Source organism: Coregonus clupeaformis, unplaced genomic scaffold (assembly GCF_020615455.1).
Source record: "Coregonus clupeaformis isolate EN_2021a unplaced genomic scaffold, ASM2061545v1 scaf2750, whole genome shotgun sequence".
Taxonomy (NCBI): Eukaryota; Metazoa; Chordata; class Actinopteri; order Salmoniformes; family Salmonidae; genus Coregonus; species Coregonus clupeaformis.
Window position 1 is genome coordinate 19,709 of NW_025536204.1, and position 21,493 is coordinate 41,201.

Sequence of the window (21,493 nt, forward strand, 5' to 3'; positions counted from 1 at the left end):
TTACGTCACGTATGACGAAAGCGCGTAAGTGCATGCACACAGACACCCATAGAGAATGTATTGAAAGCTTTGAAATGTGAAAAAAATAGATTTTACATGACAGGCTATGAGAGACTTCTAGGGCGATTTTCAACCTGACTGAAATCGCCCAAAAAAACGGCGCGGGGCCATTTGAAGCACGACTTTAGCCTGATTTGACATTTAGTGGCTGGCAGATCAGACGTGAACACTGATAACTGCTGTTGCCGTGATATAATTTTTTTATAAATTTATAAAAAAATATATTTATTTTTTATTTTTTTTTTTTTTATAATTGATTAGAAAAAAAATCCCTTCCTTTTTCCCGTTTGGCAGTGCGTCGCCCATATCGCCCTATTGAACAAGCCGTCCCTGATACCAATCACCCACCTGACTTTCTCCTGCCAGGGCTCCTTGAGCGCCACAGCGGACGGGTCCTCCGGATCTTTCCGAACGTTGTGGGGTGTGGGCCAGGTTCTCTGATAGACGTCGCCTAAGACAAAAGAAACATGCGGTTGTAAAACAGCTATCCAGACCAAAACTCTATAACAAGAAAGTCTTAAAGACAAACTACAAGCTAGCAGGGCAATTCTGTCAGGCAGTGACCCTGTACCTGATGTCGCCAGCGGCGATGAAGACAGGCACCTTGCTCTCCGTGCTGGTGATGCTGTCCACAGAGAACTGGGCAGGGGCGGTGTGTTCATTAGGGCGATATGGGCGACGCACTGCCAAACGGAAAAAGGAAGGGATTTTTTTTCTAATCAATTATATCACGGCAACAGTAGTTATCAGTGTTCTAATCTAGACGTCTGATCTGCCACTAAATGTCCAATCAGGCTAAAGTCGTGCTTCAAATGGCCCCGCCCCTTTTGGGGCGATTTCAGTCAGGTTGAAAATCGCCCCAGAAGTCTGTCATAGCCTCTCATGTAAAATCTTTTTTTTCAAATATCAGAGCTTTCAATACAATCTCTATGGGTTTCTGAGGGCTTGCACTTACGCGCTTTCATCATACGTAACATAACCATGAACGTAACTAAGAAAAGAGCGGGTAGCAGCGTCAATCAATTCACGTACTACTATCAAAAAGATGGCTAGCGTTCAGTGCAACTCGATTGTCTCTTTGAAAGAAGTTCACATCAAAGACCATTCAAAACGAGCTACTGGAGTGTATGCTAGCGGTCATGAGGGAACATATTGTGGAGGAGGTGAAGTCGGCGAACTTCGTAGCTATCCAAGCTGACGAGACCACGGACGTTTCTACACAGACACAGCTGGTGCTTGTGCTGAGGTACATACAGTGGGGAAAAAAAGTATTTAGTCAGCCACCAATTGTGCAAGTTCTCCCACTTAAAAAGATGAGAGAGGCCTGTAATTTTCATCATAGGTACACGTCAACAATGACAGACAAATTGAGGAAAAAAAATCCAGAAAATCACATTGTAGGATTTTTAATGAATTTATTTGCAAATGATGGTGGAAAATAAGTATTTGGTCACCTACAAACAAGCAAGATTTCTGGCTCTCACAGACCTGTAACTTCTTCTTTAAGAGGCTCCTCTGTCCTCCACTCGTTACCTGTATTAATGGCACCTGTTTGAACTTGTTATCAGTATAAAAGACACCTGTCCACAACCTCAAACAGTCACACTCCAAGCTCCACTATGGCCAAGACCAAAGAGCTGTCAAAGGACACCAGAAACAAAATTGTAGACCTGCACCAGGCTGGGAAGATTGAATCTGCAATAGGTAAGCAGCTTGGTTTGAAGAAATGAACTGTGGGAGCAATTATTAGGAAATGGAAGACATACAAGACCACTGATAATCTCCCTCGATCTGGGGCTCCATGCAAGATCTCACCCCGTGGGGTCAAAATGATCACAAGAATGGTGAGCAAAATTCCAGAACCACACGGGGGGACCTAGTGAATGACCTGCAGAGAGCTGGGACCAACGTAACAAAGCCTACCATCAGTAACACACTACGCCGCCAGGGACTTAAATCCTGCAGTGCCAGACGTTTCCCCCTGCTTAAGCCAGTACATGTCCAGGTCCGTCTGAAGTTTGCTAGAGTGCATTTGGATAATCCAGAAGAGGATTGGGAGAATGTCATATGGTCAGATGAAACCAAAATAGAACTTTTTTGGTAAAAACTCAACTCGCCGTGTTTGGAGGACAAAGAATGCTGAGTTGCATCCAAAGAACACCATACCTACTGTGAAGCATGGGGGTGGAAACATCATGCTTTGGGGCTGTTTTTCTGCAAAGGGACCAGGACGACTGATCCGTAAAGGAAAGAATGAATGGGGCAATGTATCGTGAGATTTTGAGTGAAAACCTCCTTCCATCAGCAAGGGCATTGAAGATGAAACGTGGCTGGGTCTTTCAGCATGACAATGATCCCAAACACACCGCCCGGGCAACGAAGGAGTGGCTTCGTAAGAAGCATTTCAAGGTCCTGGAGTGGCCTAGCCAGTCTCCAGATCTCAACCCCATAGAAAATCTTTGGAGGGAGTTGAAAGTCCGTGTTGCCCAGCGACAGCCCCAAAACATCACTGCTCTCGAAGAGATCTGCATGGAGGAATGGGCCAAAATACCAGCAACAGTGTGTGAAAACCTTGTGAAGACTTACAGAAAACGTTTGACCTGTGTCATTGCCAACAAAGGGTATATAACAAAGTATTGAGAAACTTTTGTTATTGACCAAATACTTATTTTCCACCATAATTTGCAAATAAATTCATTAAAAATCCTACAATGTGATTTTCTGGATTTTCTTTTCTCATTTTGTCTGTCATAGTTGACAGGCCTCTCTCATCTTTTTAAGTGGGAGAACTTGCACAATTGGTGGCTGACTAAATACTTTTTTCCCCCACTGTAGATAGCAACCACAAAGTGCAGGAGCGCTTTTTTGAGTTCCTTCCCATCTCGGAATCAACCTCAGTCTCAATCGCCAGTGTGCTTTTGGAGAGACTGAACGGTCTTTTTGCCGACAACGAGAAAGTCAAACTGTGGTGCACTGGCACTGTACCAGGTTCTCATGAGCTACAACCTCCAGGAGACGTTCTCTGAGACTGTGACTCTGTTGAACATCCTCATAACTACTCCCATGACAACAGCTGAAGCTGAGAGATGTTTCTCAACTTTGACACGAGTTAAGACATTCCTGCGAAATTCAATGGGCCAGGAACGTCTGAATGCACTGGCCATGCTTTCCATGGAGAGGGAACTAGTCCTCAGCATGCCTGATTTCAATGAGAAAGTCATTGACCGCTTTGCTGCATTGAAAGAGAGAAGAGAACAGTTTCAGTACAAGTAATGTAGCCTCTCTCTCTCTTTGTCCCTCCCTGTCTGTCCCTTTAACACACACACGCCCAAATCAGTTCACAGTTGATGTTGTTTAAAATAGTTATTTTTCATTTAAAAAATTAAAAATTAAAAAAAATAAATCTGTTCATGTTCATTTTTACAAATCTATACAATTGGCCAGAATATGGTTGTTCATATTTACAAATCTATACAATTGGCCAGAATACGGTTGTTCATTTTTACAAAGCCATACAGATAGCTGTGTTTACCTTTTCTAGAAATTATTTTCAAATTCTGTTTTCAGGAAAAATGTCTATCATTGTTCATTTTCACAAATCTATACAAGAGGGCAGAATATGGAAGTCTATAAAAATTTCTTATTACCAATAACTTGCATCAATGTTTTCAGTAGCCTCTATCAAAAGCTCCTGCTTGCTTGTTGTGAATTATGCTCAGGTGCACATATTTCCAATTCAACCATGAGGCAAAAAATGTGGTAAAAGCTCTTGTTGATCCTGCAATCTGAACAAATACCAAGATGCTGTATTTTCAGCTGATATTTCATTTGTTTATGAAAATGCATATTGTTTATGCAGTGTTGAGGAATGTGAAAGAACACCCTTGATTATTTTTACTGTGATAACTTATTTTGCTTTTGTAAGCCAACACTTTTGAGATCAGTCAATAAATGCTTCTGGCATTGACTTATATGCTGCCCCTGTCTTCATGTTGTTGCTGGACATATATTTTTTTAAATGTGTGTAGGTCACCTAAATTGTCAGAAAAATTGCCCCCCCTGAGAATTTTTTCAGGAGCCGCCACTGGAACTGGGAGATGTTGTCACTGCTACTGGTGTGGCCTTCTGGGAGCTGGAACCATAGAAGGACCCCAGAGTTAAAAGTACATTCAAATCTGATTCACCTCCTCCTTCCCCAACAACCTAGTCATCAAAATGTGACTTAAAGTCAGACGGTGCCACCATGTGGTTGCCATGGGTACCTACCTCCACTTCCAACTTGCCGATGTCATCCACGGCCCAGGCCTCGTCGTCGTTGTCGTAGTTGGGCACGGTGGAGAAACTGCCCGGCGCGCTGCTCGGCTGTGATGCCAACGCACTCCGGGAGGAGGTTGTCCACAGAGCGGCGCGCTGCGGATGCATGTCTCCGGGATGCGCAGGGGAATGCCGGACGTCTCGAACCTCTCGCACTCCAGCACCTCCACGTAGATGATGTACGGGGCCTGAGAGGAAAGGGAGAATGAAGAGGTCACTGGAGTTCTAGACCTATTTTTGTAAGGTACATTTATGCAGGAAGTCCCAATGACAAAGAGCATTGGGGCCCACTCCATCTAAACTCCAGGCTCCTCAGAAAATAAATAAACTAACAAATGAGTTAACTAATTAATCGTGTCAAACTACTAGGCATTCTGGTCACCTTGTTTTTGGAGCCTGTTGTGTGTGTGTGTACCTCCTTATACATGTGTATTACAACAAGTTGCCTCACCTTATCTTTGGAGTTGAGCACCACGGCCTGTGTGTGGGGAATGCGCACCACGTGGTGGTCGAAGGCTGCAGTGGGCAGCCAGACGCGGGCTGGCAGCTTGTGGTTGAGCTGTGACAGCTCTGAGATGAGCTGCCAGGTCTTCTGCTCCTTGGTGGGCAGCGTGGCCAGCCGCTTTCCGATGCCCATCAGAGACTTGATGAACTCCCTCTGCAGTGTCAGGCGCAACGGCTACAGAGAGGAGGAGCAAGGTTAGGAGGAGGAGAGCTGGTTAGAATCTAGATCAAGACAGATGTCTTTTTGTGTTCTGAAGACATTTACAACAAGCGACAGCAAATAACAAGTGGCACATCTTTTTTTTAGGGTCCTTCCTTGAATGACTGCACACACACAAAAAAAAAAGAGGCTGAGAAAGGAGGGAGGAAGATGGGTATGATGGGAATTGAAAGAAGGATGTTTTAGGAGCGGAATCTGAAGAGAAAACCAAGGGGAGGTATAAGACTAAGAATGCATGGGCACAGGGAGAAAGAAGCAAATAAATTAAATTCTGTCAACCCATTGCAGTACCACATTCCAGCACTAGAGATCAGTACCACAATGGTTAAAATGAGAGACTTGAGCGAAACCCAGATACCAGACAAGCTCTTGGGCCTTGGAGATGTTTAGTCAACTTATGGTGTCCAATATCTTCATATTTAAAGTATGAGCAATATTCAATACCATTATAGTAGGTCAAAGTACAAATCTAGGAAGTCCTTTGTTCTACAGTCCACCATTAAGGCTACTTTGAAATTAGATAACATCTCAATCATAAGGTTACTATATAAAAAAAGTACTTACATTTTGTTTTGTTATGGAAACAAGTTCCAATTAAGTAGGCTAACATATGGGACGGTTAACATTTTTGTTAAAATACTTAACACAAGAAAAAAATGGTTAATTTTTTAGTTCTTAGTTAAAGGTAGACTCAGTGAAATGTATGTTGCCACGAGCAGCACCGCAGATATTGAGATGAGCGAGATAAAATACTTTGCTCACACAGTCGCACTGTTACAGCATGGTAGCCAAGGGACCAAAACAGCGGAGAAGTTGAGCCTCGCACTTCAACGCTCTTAGTTGTTGTGGAAATTGACCCACTATGCTGTTTACTTTCTGCATCTACGGCATCCCACTGAGTCTACCTTTAATACCAGGTAGGCCAATTTTTGCCACATGAACTACTGCCAGTGGCGTATTTGTTGCTTAGGACTACCATGTAAAATGTGTAAACGTGTGTAATTATGACTGACTTTGACTGACTCTCCTTCAGTAAAGGTTACTCCAGGTGTCTTTACATTTAGCTGAGTCTCCCCATTCCAAAACTCCCAGAAGCATTTTTCAAAAACATGAAGCAAGTTATCCGATTACAGAGAGAAAAACAACCCAAGGGGTTGAGACCATTGCACTTCATGCCAATGTCCATACTTTTATACCACAAAGAAATCATGCCCAATGCATACATGTGCTAGTTGGTGTGGACATTGAAACAGAGCCTAGAGGTGGCGTTGACACACAGATTAGGGCTAGGGCTGTTGCGGTGACCTTATTACCGCAGTTAAATTCCCGTTGGTAAAGGTAATCCCAATCCAAAACTGCGCAAATGAACGGTGCTGATGGATAGCCTACCAAACTTGCTAATGGCCTGGAACTCAGTGCTCTATTGTCCCTCTAATCACATCATGATTTAATTTGAATAATCTGAATGATGAGGACAAATAATTATGGGAGTTACAGTTCCTGTTCCGAAATGGACACGGGAAAGCCCCGGACCCAATATGCATACATTTTTAAAAACTCTCCCGAAAGGACAACTGGTCTGATCCGAGTGAGGGAAGCAGCAGAAAAGCCAATTGTTTTGCTACTTTATTCAACCGGACCCATGGGAGGGGAGAGAGCGAAAGCGAGGCCGTTCAGTGTGTGTGTGAATGTATGAGTAAGCACCATGAGCCTGAGAGAGAGACCGCAACCACTGTTAACTTCTTGCTAGTTATTTATCATCCAATCCGATTATTCAGTACCTGTCTTGACTGTATCAAACTGAGAGAAGCTAGCTAACTCGGCTAATTGAGCCTAGCCATAACATTACTGCGCTTTTCACCGTCCTACCGTTAGCCTACACATAACTCCACTCAGACTATAGCGTAAATAGCAGCATACCCGTTGGCTTTTGGTCGTTGTAGCCTCTCATTTCACTTTTAATTCCATCTTCCATTGATTAGATCTCCCCCTCTCCAAATCATCAATATATAGAGTTGCATCATGCAGCCCTTTATGTTTTGATTTCTAAGACATTCCCTGGTTTATAAGCCTATCACAACTAAATCAATAATGGATTTTATTGTGATGGCTATATTAAAAATGTACTTTGACTTTTTAAAATCTAGATGTTCCAAAAGCGCGCTAAACATGTTTATGTTAATTAACGGTCAATTACCGTGAGACCGGCAGTCATTTGCATGACAATTACCGCCTGCCAAAATTTCATGACCGCCACAGCCCTAGTTAGGCCTATTCAAAACCACAGATTTTCCAGGTCGAGGAACCTGTATTTCATAGCATTTCCTTGGTCTTTTTGTGTTGACAGGCAAACCAAGCAGCTTCCTTAGCATTCTACTTTTGTAGTCAAATGTCAAAATGCCTTTCCTGTGAAGAAGTGTATTTTCTGGATCATGACCAAACGTCATGACTTCCTGACATTACTTCCAGAGTGGACAGGACGTTCTGTTGAGGAAGGGTCCCCGAGTGTTACTGGGATCGGATTTCCCTATTCAAAACAACTGATTCTGGACCCATGCTTAACGAGGCAAAATAATTGGTGTTCCAAGTGGCTGGGTAACACTTCCCAAAATGTAATTCATAGATTTGAAAAGGTAGAGTGGATATCTGCTCTATCATATAGAGTCGAGTCCTGTTAGGGCTGGCACAATTACCGTATATATTTTACCTTTATTTAACTAGGCAAAGTCAGTTAAGAACATATTCTTATTTACAATGACGGCCTACACCAGCCAAACCCAGACGACGCTGGGCCAATTCTGCACCGCCCTATGGGACTCCCAATCACGGCAAGTTGTGATACAGCCTGGAATCAAACCAGGGGGTCTGTAGTGACGCCTCAAGCACTGAGATGCAGTGCCTTAGACCACTGCGCCACTCGGTTATGGATGAAGCCGGCACAAAAATAAAATAACCCGTCTTTTTTTTTGTGGAACAACTGTTCATGGACTCAACAACATGATGAAACTTTGCTCCTTGCTGAAACAAGCAAGGTGTTGTAGCAAACGAGTCTTCTGCTCTATTGCACTCCATTGTAAAGTGCAAGGGTGACAATGTACACTACATTACCAAAAGTATGTAGACACCTGCTTGTCAAATATCTCATTACAAAATCGTGGGCATGTTGGAAGATGTTGGAACATTGCTGCGGGTACTTGCTTCTACTCAACCACAAGAGCATTCGTGAGGTCGGGCACTGATGTTGGGCGATTAGGCCTGGCTCGCAGTCAGCGTTCCAATTCATCCCAAAGGTGTTCGATGGGGTTGAGGACAGGGCTCTGTGCAGGCCAGTCAAGTTCTTCCACACCGATCTCAACAAACCATTTCTGTACAGACCTCGCTTTGTGCACAGGGGCATTGTCATGCTGAAACAGGAAAGGGCCTTCCCCAAACTGTTGCCACAAAGTTGGAAGCACAGAATCGTCTAGAATGTCATTGTATGCTGTAGCGTTAAGATTTCCCTTCACTGGAACTAAAGGGCTTAGCCCGAACCATGAAAAACAGCCCCAGACCATTATTCATCCTCCACCAAACTTTACAGTTGGCACTATGCATTTGGGCAGGTCGCGTTCTCCTGGCATCCGCCAAACCTAGATTAGTCCGTCGGACTGCCAAATGGTGAAGCATGATTCATCACTCCAGAGAACGCGTTTCCACTGCTCCAGAGTCCAATGGCGGTGAGCTTTACACCACTCCAGCCGACACTTGTCATTGCGTATGGTGATCTTAGGCTTGTGTGCAGCTGCTCGGCCATGGAAACCCACTTCACGTTGCTTCCAGAGGCAGTTTGGAACCCGAAGACAGACGATTTTTATGCGCCATGCGCTTCAGCACTCGCCGGTCTCGTTCGGTGAGCTTGTGTGGCCGAGCCGTTGTTGCTCCTAGACGTTTCCACTTCACAATAACAGTACTTACAGTTTACCGGGGAAGCTCTAGCAGGGCAGGAATTTGACAAACTGACTTGTTGGAAAGGTGGCATCCTATGACGGTGCCACGTTGAAAGTCACTGAGCTCTTCAGTAAGGTCATTCTACTGCCATGGTTTGTCTATGGAGATCACATGGCTGTGCTCGATTTTATACACCTGTCAGCAACAGGTGTGGCTGAAATAGCCAAATCCACTAATTTGAAGGGGTGTCCACATAATTTTGTATATATATATAGTGTATTTGACCGCAACTGGATCCAAATAACTGAAAATGTAATTCTCATGCTGATTAGATTTTCAAATATGTAATGCATTTCAGGAGTCTAGCCTAAAATGAGCAATTAGCTGTAGGATACTTTCCGGAATGTACCTGTATAGACAGTAACTGCTCACCCAATAGACATGTAACCAAAGTACACGTTGCTGATGACAACTGCCTTGGGGATAGAGTCGACAGGGAGACAGAGCCGGAGGCTTGGGTTACCTGCAGAACACAACAAGGTGTGGCAGAAATGCATTTTCTCTGTGTGCATGTACGTCAGCAGTAGAGCAGACGTCCTTTTGCACTTGTTGTCCAGGTGATTGTTGAACACAGGGCGATGTGTTAGAATACCATTTTGTAAGGGCGGAGCTAAAATCGGGTGACAACGCATAGCTCCTCTGTACTAGCCTATCTGATAAGGAAGTCAGTCTAAAGACCTACAACTGATTTTACAGCAGTCAAATCAATGTTGAGGCATTTGCCTGCCACCGAACGTCTTTATGTTCAAGTGAATAATGCTGGGCCCGACATTGATGCTTGACCGAACGGATAAGTAAAAAATAATAATAAATCACGCTAAAAATCACAAAAATCAAACAATTATGCTACCCCAATCAGAATTTGATCAAAGTGTCCTCTGTTATTGTAGGCCTACAGGCACGAGTGGTCTTTCAATCATGCAGTCGCAATATGTGTTTTTGAGATCAAAGCGAGACTAGCTCCACGTGAACATGTTGATATTGATTGCTAGTTAGTGAGCTATTTACCCAGTTATAGCCAATTTTTGGTCAGCAATGAAAATCTTGGAAAAGTCATGGTGTGTCCATCACATGCATGTGTTCAAGTGGGCAGTTGCCAGAGGAGAGAGGGGGTGAGAGACATTGCGCAGCAGGTAAAATAATGATTTCACCTATAGACTAACTAGATAGCCATTTCAAAACATAGTGAGTGGCTGGTTCTCGCTAGTTAACTATTAGCATGTATTAATGTCATTGTCATGTCAGATGTCCTATATCCAGATAAACTTTCCACCGGCACTCACGTATAACCGCAAATGGTCGACATGCAGTTGATACAGGTGTGTTGATGAAACCAATATTGCATACTCCGGTTGTAAAACAGTCTCTCAAACGCTCAGAATTTGCTAGGATTCTCCTCTATTCAATACTGGCCATGTAATTCTGATATATATATATACATACACACACATATATATATACACACACTACTGTTCAAAAGTTTGGGGTCACTTAGAAATGTCCTTGTTTTCAAAAGAAAAGCAATTTTTTTGTCCATTAAAATAACATCAAATTGATCAGAAATACAGTGTAATACGCGCTTTCTATTCTGGTTAGAGCGCTGTTCTGTGAAGGGAGTAGTACACAGCGTTGTACAAGATCTTCAGTTTCTTGGCATTTCTCGCATGGAATAGCCTTCATTTCTCAGAACAAGAATAGACTGACGAGTTTCAGAAGAAAGTTGTTTGTTTCTGGCCATTTTGAGCCTGTAATCGAACCCACAATTGCTGATGCTCCAGATACTCAACTAGTCTCAAGAAGGCCAGTTTTATTGCTCCTTTAAAATCAGCACAACAGTTTTCAGCTGTGCTAACATAATTGCAAAAGGGTTTTCTAATGATCAATTAGCCTTTTAAAATGATAAACTTGGATTAGCAAACACAACGTGCCATTGGAACACAGGACAGATGGTTGCTGATAATTGGCCTCTGTACGCCTATGTAGACATTCCATTAAAAAATCTGCCATTTCCAGCTACAACATTAACAATGTCTACACTGTATTTCTGATCAATTTGATGTTATTTTAAAAATGGACAAAGAAGCTTTTCTTTCAAAAACAAGGACATTTCTAAGTGACCCCAAACTTTTGAACGGTAGTGTATATAGAAACAGAAATAATGTGTGTAAAGCGACAGCTGCATCTGTAGTTAAACCCCTCATGTATGTTTCCATTGAATCCCACTCTGGGGGGAAAATGGTGCTATCTGAATCCACCACAGTGCCCCAGCCCGGCGGCTATGTTGCCAAGACGACGCGAGGTGGGCAGGAAGAGGGAAGTAGTGAGGCGGAGAGGGCATACCTGGGCACTGACAGCTGAGCCCAGACTGTAAACAAAAAGGGCTGTAATGCAACACCCACCCAATCTGCACTGCGGGGGTGGTCCCACTCACATTACAGCGGCTCAAAATTGTGGACATATTTCACAGCATTCTTCTTCCTCTTCACTGTGATTGGTGCCTCTTGGTTTTTCCTCACTGTTGCAATCCAGCCAGAGGCCAAGTAAAAAGATCAAAACAAAATTAGTCAGGTCAGTCCTTAGGCCAATAACCAGGACTAACAAGATGGCGTGTGAAGCCTTATCAATAAGGACTATCAGTACAGTATTTATTATCAAAGCAAAATGGACTGCTTGGCATCCAACTAGTGATCACTGTGTACTAATACCACAGAGTTTCTAAACCCAGAGGCGCAACACGCGAGACTTCCCATAATGCTTGCGAAGCAGACTCAGCAGACCAGACCAGGGTTTGGTAAGTTAATGGGAGAAGTGAAAAATGTATTCTTAGTTGTTAAGTTTCTCGAAATCTAAATGCAACACAGATTCAAGCTAGGCTTAAGTAGCGGAAACTGTCATTACTACAACCTCATGAAAGTGACAGGTTTTTATTTGACAAAAACTTTGATATAAAGTTGTTTTTGTTGAAAATAAAAACCTGTCACTTTCATGAGGTTGTGTAATGACAGTTTCCGCTACTTAAGCCTAGCTTGAATCTATGTGCCCTTTGATTTGACGGCCTGCACGACCGTTAAACCCGACGATGTGTTTCTGCACATGAGCTTAGCTAGCTAACGTTGCCAAAACATCACCTACAAGCGTGATCGGGGATTTCTATTGGAGAAGCAGTTTCTGCCCATCTTTGCTAATACATCCTAAAGAGCAAAGTCAATAAAGCAAGTGCCCTTGAACTCCTTTGGGCTGTTGGTTGCATTCTGTGGATTGTTAATGTGCTCCACCTGCCCTACAGGATTCTTCACAGCACAGACACAGATTAAACAGGGATCACTGGCCACAACAACATCAGCAGGGAGGTTTGATGCAGGCATATGTGGGGAAGGGAGGGGAGGAAAACAGAGTGAGGGAGAGCGAAAGAGAAGGAGAGGAGATTAGCTGAGAGAGGGATGGGTAGAGGATTTTAAAAAAGGATGACAAAAACAGGCACAAAAAACAGAATAGAGAGAGGTGAGAGAGACTAGAGGTGAGAGGAAACATTGGTAGTAGGGAGAAAATGCATAACACAGCAAGATGCCTGGGAGAGTCCAAGAAAGCTTTGAACGAGGGGAGAGGGACCGTCTTTCTGCTATAGTTCAGGACCTTGTCCCATCTAAAACTACCCAATTTGATTTCTCATAAAATAACTGATCCCCTGATGAGAGAGAGAGAGGACTGACAGAAGGTTGCAAGCCAGACAATCAGTGAGACCGAGAGAAAGGCCAGACAAGAGGAAGCAGAAAACTTCCACCAGAACCATATCGCTCGTCAACACTGACACAAATCCTGCCCCAACACAAACATGCTCACAATAGCATCTGCTAAACAATCTAATGTCTGCAATGATAGAAAGTGACCAATTTTTTTCACCAAGCTCTCCATTCGAGAGGGACCCACCCTCAACCTCACTCTGACACCAGCTGCAGAGCAATCTGGCTGAGAAGTCCAGCCAAAAAGGAGAGGGAGGACACTGCACGCCCAAAACAATAGGGAGGGAACTCTGGAGATGTGGGACAGATGCTACCTAACCCCACCCCCTTCTTTATTAGTTAGACTGGGGGTAGTCTGGCTAGACCATAGAAAGAGCTGGAATAACGCTCTTCAATGTCCAAAACTCGTACTCCTGGTCTCCCAAAGAATATTCAATTTTTACAGAACAGTTTTTGCACAAGTAATATTATTGTGAGACATGGAAGACGAGCCTGCAAGTCGCAAGCAAACGCTGCACCTGCGAATAATAAAAAGTATTGCTGACTCAGCACACTCCAGCATGGCTGATCCAAGTTTCCCTTGCTGAATCCCAAAGTGTTCTGTAGGACAACCATTTACTACTGACACACAGATGGAGAAAAACTTGGTATTCAGGTTACTCAGGGTTTCCTGTGCTTTATCATCCATAGGGACTATAAAAGAGAACATGTATGCAACAGGCCTACTATTAAAGATTAAAAACGTACAAAGACATTCTATACTCTACAACTCTGATCCCACTCTCCCTTCCCTCTTTTTGTATGACAAAATATGTTAAAAAAGGTACTCACCTCATCGTAGCCGCTTTCCACCTTGGGGTTGCTGGCTGTTCTCCTGAGGCTACTCCCCAGGCTTGTGCAATGCGTGGCGTCCGACTTGGATCGCTGATGTGTCCGCTTGGAAGGCGAGAGGTAGGCATCGGCAGGGATGATTTGGCTGTCGGGGGCCGGGGGCGGCTCCACGGTGTGCCGCTGGTGGTGTCGAATGTGGGCAACGTCCCGCAGCCCAGGGCTGGCGTCCGCAGCACCGGCGGGACCCACACCTTTAGAAGCTGAGTGGGGCTTTAGTTCGTCTGAGAGGATTAGCTTGCGCAGCTTGGTGCCGCGCGAGTGGCGCTGGGTAGAGATGTGCATGTCGGAGGAGTAGGCGCCGAGCAGCCATGCCGTCTGCAGGGAGAAGGCAATGCTCTGGCGGCAGCGGTGCACCACGTAGGGCCGGATGGCGTCGCCCATATCCTCGTCCATATAGGAGATGCAAAAAAGTTTGGTTAAAATTAGAGCTAAAGTTAAAGATGACTATATGGGAGTAAGAGAAGAAGAGTCCCATTTAAAGGTCCAATGCAGCTGTTTTATCTCAATTTAAAATAGTTTCTGGGTAACAATTAAGTACCTTACTGTGATTTATTTTAAATTAAAATGGTCAAAAAGAAACTAATAGCTTCTTAGCAAAGAGACATTTCTCAAGCAAGAATTTTGATAGGACTGTCTGGGAGTGGTGTGAGTGGGGAGGGGAAAACTAGCTGTTATTGACAGCGGTTTGGAGGAGTGATGTCACCAGGCAGGCCAACATTTCGTCTCACCACCATAGAATGACATTTCAGGCGTCTTTTAAAATGGCTCTTACTCTAAAAACGGCATTGTAATCTTTCAGAATTTCACTGTTATTCCAACCTCAGTGTGGAATATATATAAAACACAGGAAAATCATGTTGACTACACTAAGGTTTTTAAGCAAACCTGGGACTTGAACCAACTATGAGAAGTCGGCATTTGATTTACAGTACTTACGAACAAAGGTCAGTTCAGGCGGTTACTGCAGTTTTGCGAAGGTCGGATATACAGGCCCTTTTGAAGTAGCTTCAGGGGGAGGGAATTTCAGCAACACACTACAGTACTAGACCACACCTTGAAGTCTTAATCGTCGCCACTTCTTGCTTTGTATTTAATTTGTCATGTCAGTAAAGGAAAATCTAAACAAACTCATGGTGTCCAATGACTAATTTGTCTGGTGAATGTCATTCATTATTTCACAATTGACTCATTCAACCAATATGTAATGATACTGTACACAGCTGGTTTTATATCTGTTGTTTTTACCTGCCAAGCTCCATTTTCTAATTATTGTGGAAACGTTTTTGAATGTTCTTAAAGGGTTACAGTGGAACCGGACACTAAAATGGAAGTTACTTACGCATACAAACATACATATTTATTTTCCACTTGTTGCAGGACCATTGCAGTTTTTCCAAAACCAATCATAGGTTTTTCTTCCCTTGCAGCCTCTTCTCTTCTGGCTGCCTTTGTGTTCTTTGGTTTCCACCTTTCTCATATCTTCCTTTGTCTTGAGGTCCTCCTGTTTCTTCTAGTCAGCTTTAATTCGTTTCTGTGTAAGTTTGTCCCACTCGTTCTCACTCTTAAAAGCAGCCAGATACTTGTTTCTGACTACCTTGACCCATTTCTCCTTTATGAAATCCTTCTGGGCCTTCTTAAACTTCATATCTTTGTGATGCCTCTTTTGTCCCAACTTCTTGTTCTTCTCCTACTTCTGTCTCTCATTTTCCATCTTTTTCTGCTCCATCTTTGATGGCTCTTTCCATGACAGACCAGGGGAAAGCTATTATCCTATTGATGTCACTTGTTAAATCCACTTCAAATCAGCGTAGATGAAGGGGAGGAGAGGTTAAAGCCTGGAGACATGGATTGTGTATGTGTGCCATTCAGAGGGTCAATGGGCAAGACAAAATATTTAAGTGCCTTTGAACGGGGTATGGTACACTGATACGTTCTCATACTTACAGCTATACATACTCACACTTTCATACTCACATTCACACATGAACCCCACCTTCAACAGGTCTGATCACATACAAGGCCCCTGGATAGGTAATCGAGTAGGCTACTTCCTTACATCAAACTAGATGTAGCTCCGGCGCTGATGTGCTCTGGCATTTCCAGGACAGAGCGTACTCACCAATTCTTTCCCTCTCACTGTTTATTCTCTTCCCCTTGCGCCTTATCGCTCTATATTTGTATCTGTTTATGCAACCTATCTTCCTTGGCCATGCATGTATGTGATAGAGACAGAGATACTAATACTTTATGGGAATTAACCCTGTTCTTAGAATCAGCACTGTAGAACATAGCGTGTATAATAAGTATAGTGTTAATTGCAGTGTAGCCTAGGTTGCCTCTGGCTATGAATGTTTCTGTACTTGTATCAGTACATTTTTGGCTAATAACATAGACCTAACAATTATTGTAAATGTGTGTTTACCTTGTGTTATAATAACCTATTTTCAATTTAAATGATAGGACTGACTGAAAAGCTGACTTCCTCCATTATAGGCTCCTGGTTGTAATTATTACATGTGTAAGCCCACAACAGCATTGCTGTTAGATAGCTTCATTTATTTAGTTAGCTATACGAAATTAATAATAGCCTAAAACTTATATTAGCTGTATGGCTAGCTTTATTCAAAATAGCAGAACATACCTGCCAGGCGACAAGTCAGCTCTCCCGCGCTGCCTCTCTTTACGCGAAAATCGTCATGCAGACTTGTGCCCTCATGGAGATTCCGTGCAGTGGATAATTAATACTGAGGTATTAATTTGTGATACTTCACTAGGCTAAAACAAGGTTTACTCGTTCATTCGTGTCGGTCAACCACTGAAAACATAAATGTGTCAAACTTTGTCTGCCTCTTCTTATCCATTTGGTGGAATTTCAACCATGCTCCGTCTTCTCTGCTTCCCACCCCTCCTCGCGCACTTCTCCAATCCTTCCTCTGTCTCACAACAAGAGGATAATGCTAGTGTCTCGTTTCCCCTAGCAACCAGTTGCTATAGGAATATTCCTTAGTAATTCAAAGTGTTGATGATGATGATGAAGAGTCCAGATGTATGACCACGATAGTTAGATTAGGCTAGTTATTCAATCAAACACATTTATTTTACAATTATAGACCCCTAACCTAGGAAGAAATGTGTCTCTTATAAACGTCTGTGTGCAGTTACAGGTAGCATACTCCAAAAACTAGAGAAAATTCGACAAAAATAGATTAAATCCACCTTTTGCACAGTCCTCGGCATTTTAGCTGTGCACATCTCACATTTCCCAACACCGTTGCAGTAACTAGTCGTTTCTATGCGAAGCGGCTGCGGCCGCTTGTAGAAGTAGCCTTAATGACAGCACTTCCCACAGTGCGACCAAAAGAAAGATCTACACATATGCAAGCGGTATTTATCGCTCAATTCAAAAAAGTGGATTTAATATTTTTCTGAATATTCTCAGTTTTTTTGGAGTTCCACCTGCAACTGCACACAGATGTTCATAAGAGACAAGTTTCTTCCGAATCGAGAACAAAGAAAGTATCGCCAAGGTTTGTAAAAAAATATCCTGATTATGGTAAACAGCAGCCTATGCAAGATCTCAGATGAGCTTTAGCTCTGCCACTGAGGTTCGTGTTTACATGGCTATCTAGCAGTAATGTTAGAGGCTTTGATTCAGTTAGTCTACTGGGAGGAGAAGATTTGTCTTTCCCCAGGATACCCTTGCTTGTGGAGATAATGCTAGCAACCGAATGCTTTAATAAAGGATGAAGGTATAGTAGACCCAAGTAGCCTATTGTAAACTGTAACACATCTCACAATTAGAGTAACATGCAATTTTATCATCGGGGACATCACACTTTGTGCTATAGAGTATAGACTGTTGGGTTTAACAACATTTCCAAAACTCCATACCTGATCATAGGCTTTTGTTTTGAAATGTGTATGCCAGTAATGTTAATTTTATCACCAGCACTTTTGGAAGCATAGCACCACTGTAGCTATATAATCCAACCACCTTGACTGATGACTGTCAATTCCTGCTGGAAGTTTCTAACTTTCACAGACTAACCAACCTTTTCTAACTTTCACAGACTGACCAAACTTTTTTCACAAACGTTTTTAGAGTAAGATTGTTGGTCATGAAGATGTCCCTTTCCTAAAATATTGTAGCAAACAAGGGGCGGGGAAGCGAACCCAGGTTACATGCGTGAAAGGCACACACCCTACGCATAGCTCCAACAGATTTAACCCACTTGGTCAGAATTGTAATGTGGCTCACTGTATTAGCGAGGATCACTACACCGTTTCGACCACTTTGACCACCAATATGCAGCCTACAGTTTTTTAGAGAGACAATAGATTTGTGGGAGTCCTTCGTAATTAAAACACTAACCAGCCGTAACATACGCATTCGATTTCTATTGTCTGCCATTTTCTTTTAGCCTCTGATTACTTTTATCTCCTAATGAAGATTTGTGTTGGTGTACTGGTTTTCCTCAACAGCCACCCTCTTTGGATGTACAGTGGGGAAAAAAAGTATTTAGTCAGCCACCAATTGTGCAAGTTCTCCCACTGTAGCTCAGCTGGTAGAGCACGGCGCTTGTAACGCCAAGGTAGTGGGTTCGATCCCCGGGGCCACCAATACACAAAAATGTATGCACGCATGACTGTAAGTCGCTTTGGATAAAAGCGTCTGCTAAATGGCATATTATTATTATTATTATTATAAAAAGATGAGAGAGGCCTGTAATTTTCATCATAGGTACACATCAACTATGACAGACAAAATGAGAAAAAAAAATCCAGAAAATCACATTGTAGGATTTTTAATGAATTTATTGGCATATGATGGTGGAAAATAAGTATTTGGTCAATAACAAAAGTTTCTCAATACTTTGTTATATACCCTTTGTTGGCAATGACACAGGTCAAACGTTTTCTGTAAGTCTTCACAAGGTTTTCACACACTGTTGCTGGTAGCTCAGCAGACCTAGAGAGTGATGTTTTGGGGCTGTCGCTGGGCAACACAGACTTTCAACTCCCTCCAAAGATTTTCTATGGGGTTGAGATCTGGAGACTGGCTAGGTGTCACGGTTTCGGCCGAGGCTGCTCCTCCTCCTGGTTCGGGCAGGCTTCGGCGTTCGCCGTCCCCGGAGTATTAGCTGCCACCGTTCTATGTGTCTGCAGTTGATTATGTTTGTCTGTCTGTATCACCTGTGTCCAATTGTGTAATTATTACGTGTCCTATAAGTTCCTGGTTTTGTTCTAAGTATTTTGTGTGTTGTTGCTTCCTGCCTTTGTGTCGGAGCTTTGTGCTTTTGCTCCCGTTTTGTTTCGTGTATTTAGTGTTTACGCGTGTGCGTAATTTCCCTCGCCTCGTTGTTTTATTTTGAGGTCGGAGGTGTTCCTCTTACATTTTATGACTATTAAAGTCTGTTGGACTTTACCTCTGTGTCCTGCGCCTGACTCCTCCACCACATCCACATCGGTAGCCTTGACAGAACAACACACCATTTATGGAGTCAGCAGGAACAGCGGCGGTACCCGATTCCTGGAGGACCGGATCAATTACCAGGACATCATGATCCGGCAACTCGGGGCCGCCGTGGACGAGGTGTCCAACAAACTGCGCCGTTTGGTGTATCGGGAGGTGCCCACGCCTTCCCACACCATCCCAGCACCAACGGCCAGCCCTCCTCTCTCAGCACCGGAACCCAGTGGCATTCGGCTCTCGCTCCCGAGGGCATATGACGGTTCTGCAGCCGGGTGTCAGGGCTTCCTCCTGCAGGTAGAACTTTACCTTGCCACTATACACCCGGCGCCCTCGGGATACGAGAGCGTCTCCGCCCTCATCTCCTGTCTCTCCGGCAAGGCGTTGGAGTGGGCCAACGCCGAATGGAGGGGAATAGACGCCGCAACCATCACCTACACGGAGTTTTCCCGCCGCTTCAGAACTGTCTTCGATCATCCACCTGAGGGGAAAGCGGCGGGAGAGCGTCTATTCCACCTCCGACAGGGGAAGAGGAGCGCACAGGAGTTCGCACTGGAGTTCCGGACACTAGCGGCGGATGCGGGGTGGAATGAGAGGGCCCTCATCGACCAGTACCGATGTAGTCTACGAGAGGACGTTCGGAGGGAGCTGGCCTGCAGGGACACCAACCTGTCGTTTGACCAGTTGGTGGACATTTCCATCCGTCTGGATACCCTGCTGGCTACCCGCGGACGTCCCGAGTGGGGGTCGTCCAATTCACCCTCTAGCACCCCCGAGCCGATTCCCATGGAGCTAGGGGGTGCTGGCGCTAGAGAGAGGAGGAGAGGGAACCCGAGGGGGCCATCCACTGCACCACCTGCGGTCGTGGAGGACACACTGCGGCCAGGTGCTGGGGAGGGTCTCCTGGGAGAGGTGACAACAGGCCACGCACTGGGGAGTCATTTCAGGTGAGTAGGCGCCCCACTCACCCAGAGCTCTCTGTTGGTCACATGAGTATTCCTGTGAGGTTTCCACAGGTGGCACCTCATTCCCAGCATAAGGCGCTAGTAGATTCAGGCGCAGCTGGGAACTTTATTGATCGAGCATTTTGTGCTAGGTTAGGAATTCCCCTTCGGCCGGTAGAAGTTCCATTCCCTGTCCACGCATTAGACAGCCGGCCGTTGGGGTCGGGTCTGATCAGGGATGTCACAGCACCACTGACTATGACGACGCAGGGGGGTCATGAGGAAATCATTCAGTTCTATCTGATTGACTCTCCTGCGTACCCAGTGGTGTTGGGCCTTCCCTGGTTAAGTACCCATGATCCTACCATAGCGTGGCAACAGAGGGCTCTTATGGAGTGGTCTGCCCAGTGTGTAGGGAGATGTCTAGGTGTTTCCATAGGGGCGACCTCGGTAGAGAGTCCGAACCAAGGGCCCGCACTGCGCATTCCCCCCGAGTATGAGGATTTAGCACTCGTGTTTAGCAAATCGAGGGCAGCACGGCTACCTCCTCATAGACAGGGGGACTGTGCGATAAATCTCCAGACCGGAGCGGCTCTTCCCCGAGTCATGTGTATCCCCTGTCTCAAGAGGAGACTGCGGCTATGGAGACCTACATAGCCGAGTCCTTGGCACAGGGATACATACGGTTCTCTACTTCCCCAGTCTCCTCGAGTTTCTTCTTTGTGAAGAAGAAGGACGGGGGATTGCGCCTGGTATTGATTATCGTAGTCTCAATCAGATCACAGTTAAATACAGCTACCCACTTCCACTGATTGCGACGATGACGGAGTCATTACGCGGAGCGCGGTTCTTCACAAAGTTGGATCTCAGGAGCGCGTACAATCTGGTGCGCATTAGGGAGGGGGATGAATGGAAGACAGCATTTAGCACCACCTCGGGTCATTACGAGTATCTCGTCATGCCATACGGTTTAATGAATGCTCCTTCAGTCTTCCAATCCTTTGTTGACGAGATTTTCCGGGACATGCATGGGCAGGGAGTAGTAGTGTACATAGACGACATCCTAGTGTACTCTGCTACTCGAGCCGAGCATGTAGCCCAGGTACGCCGAGTGTTGAGACGACTGTTGGAGCATGACTTGTATGTCAAGGCAGAGAAATGCCTGTTCTTCCAGGAGTCCGTCTCCTTTTTGGGTTATCGGTTGTCCGCGTCTGGTGTAGAGATAGAGGTAGACCGGGTATCGGCCGTGCGTAATTGGCAAACTCCAACCACTGTAAAAGAGGTGCAACAGTTCTTGGGTTTTGCTAATTACTACCAGAGGTTTATTCGGGGTTTTGGACAGGTTGCAGCTCCCATTACGTCC

At 44.5% G+C, this 21,493-nt stretch overlaps 1 pseudogene; it reads right to left on the minus strand.

Moving 5' to 3' along the window:
• Nucleotides 1–408: 408 nt before the first annotated feature.
• Nucleotides 409–14,264, minus strand: LOC123481260 (annotated as a pseudogene).
• Between the last annotated feature and the right edge of the window lie 7,229 nt (nt 14,265–21,493).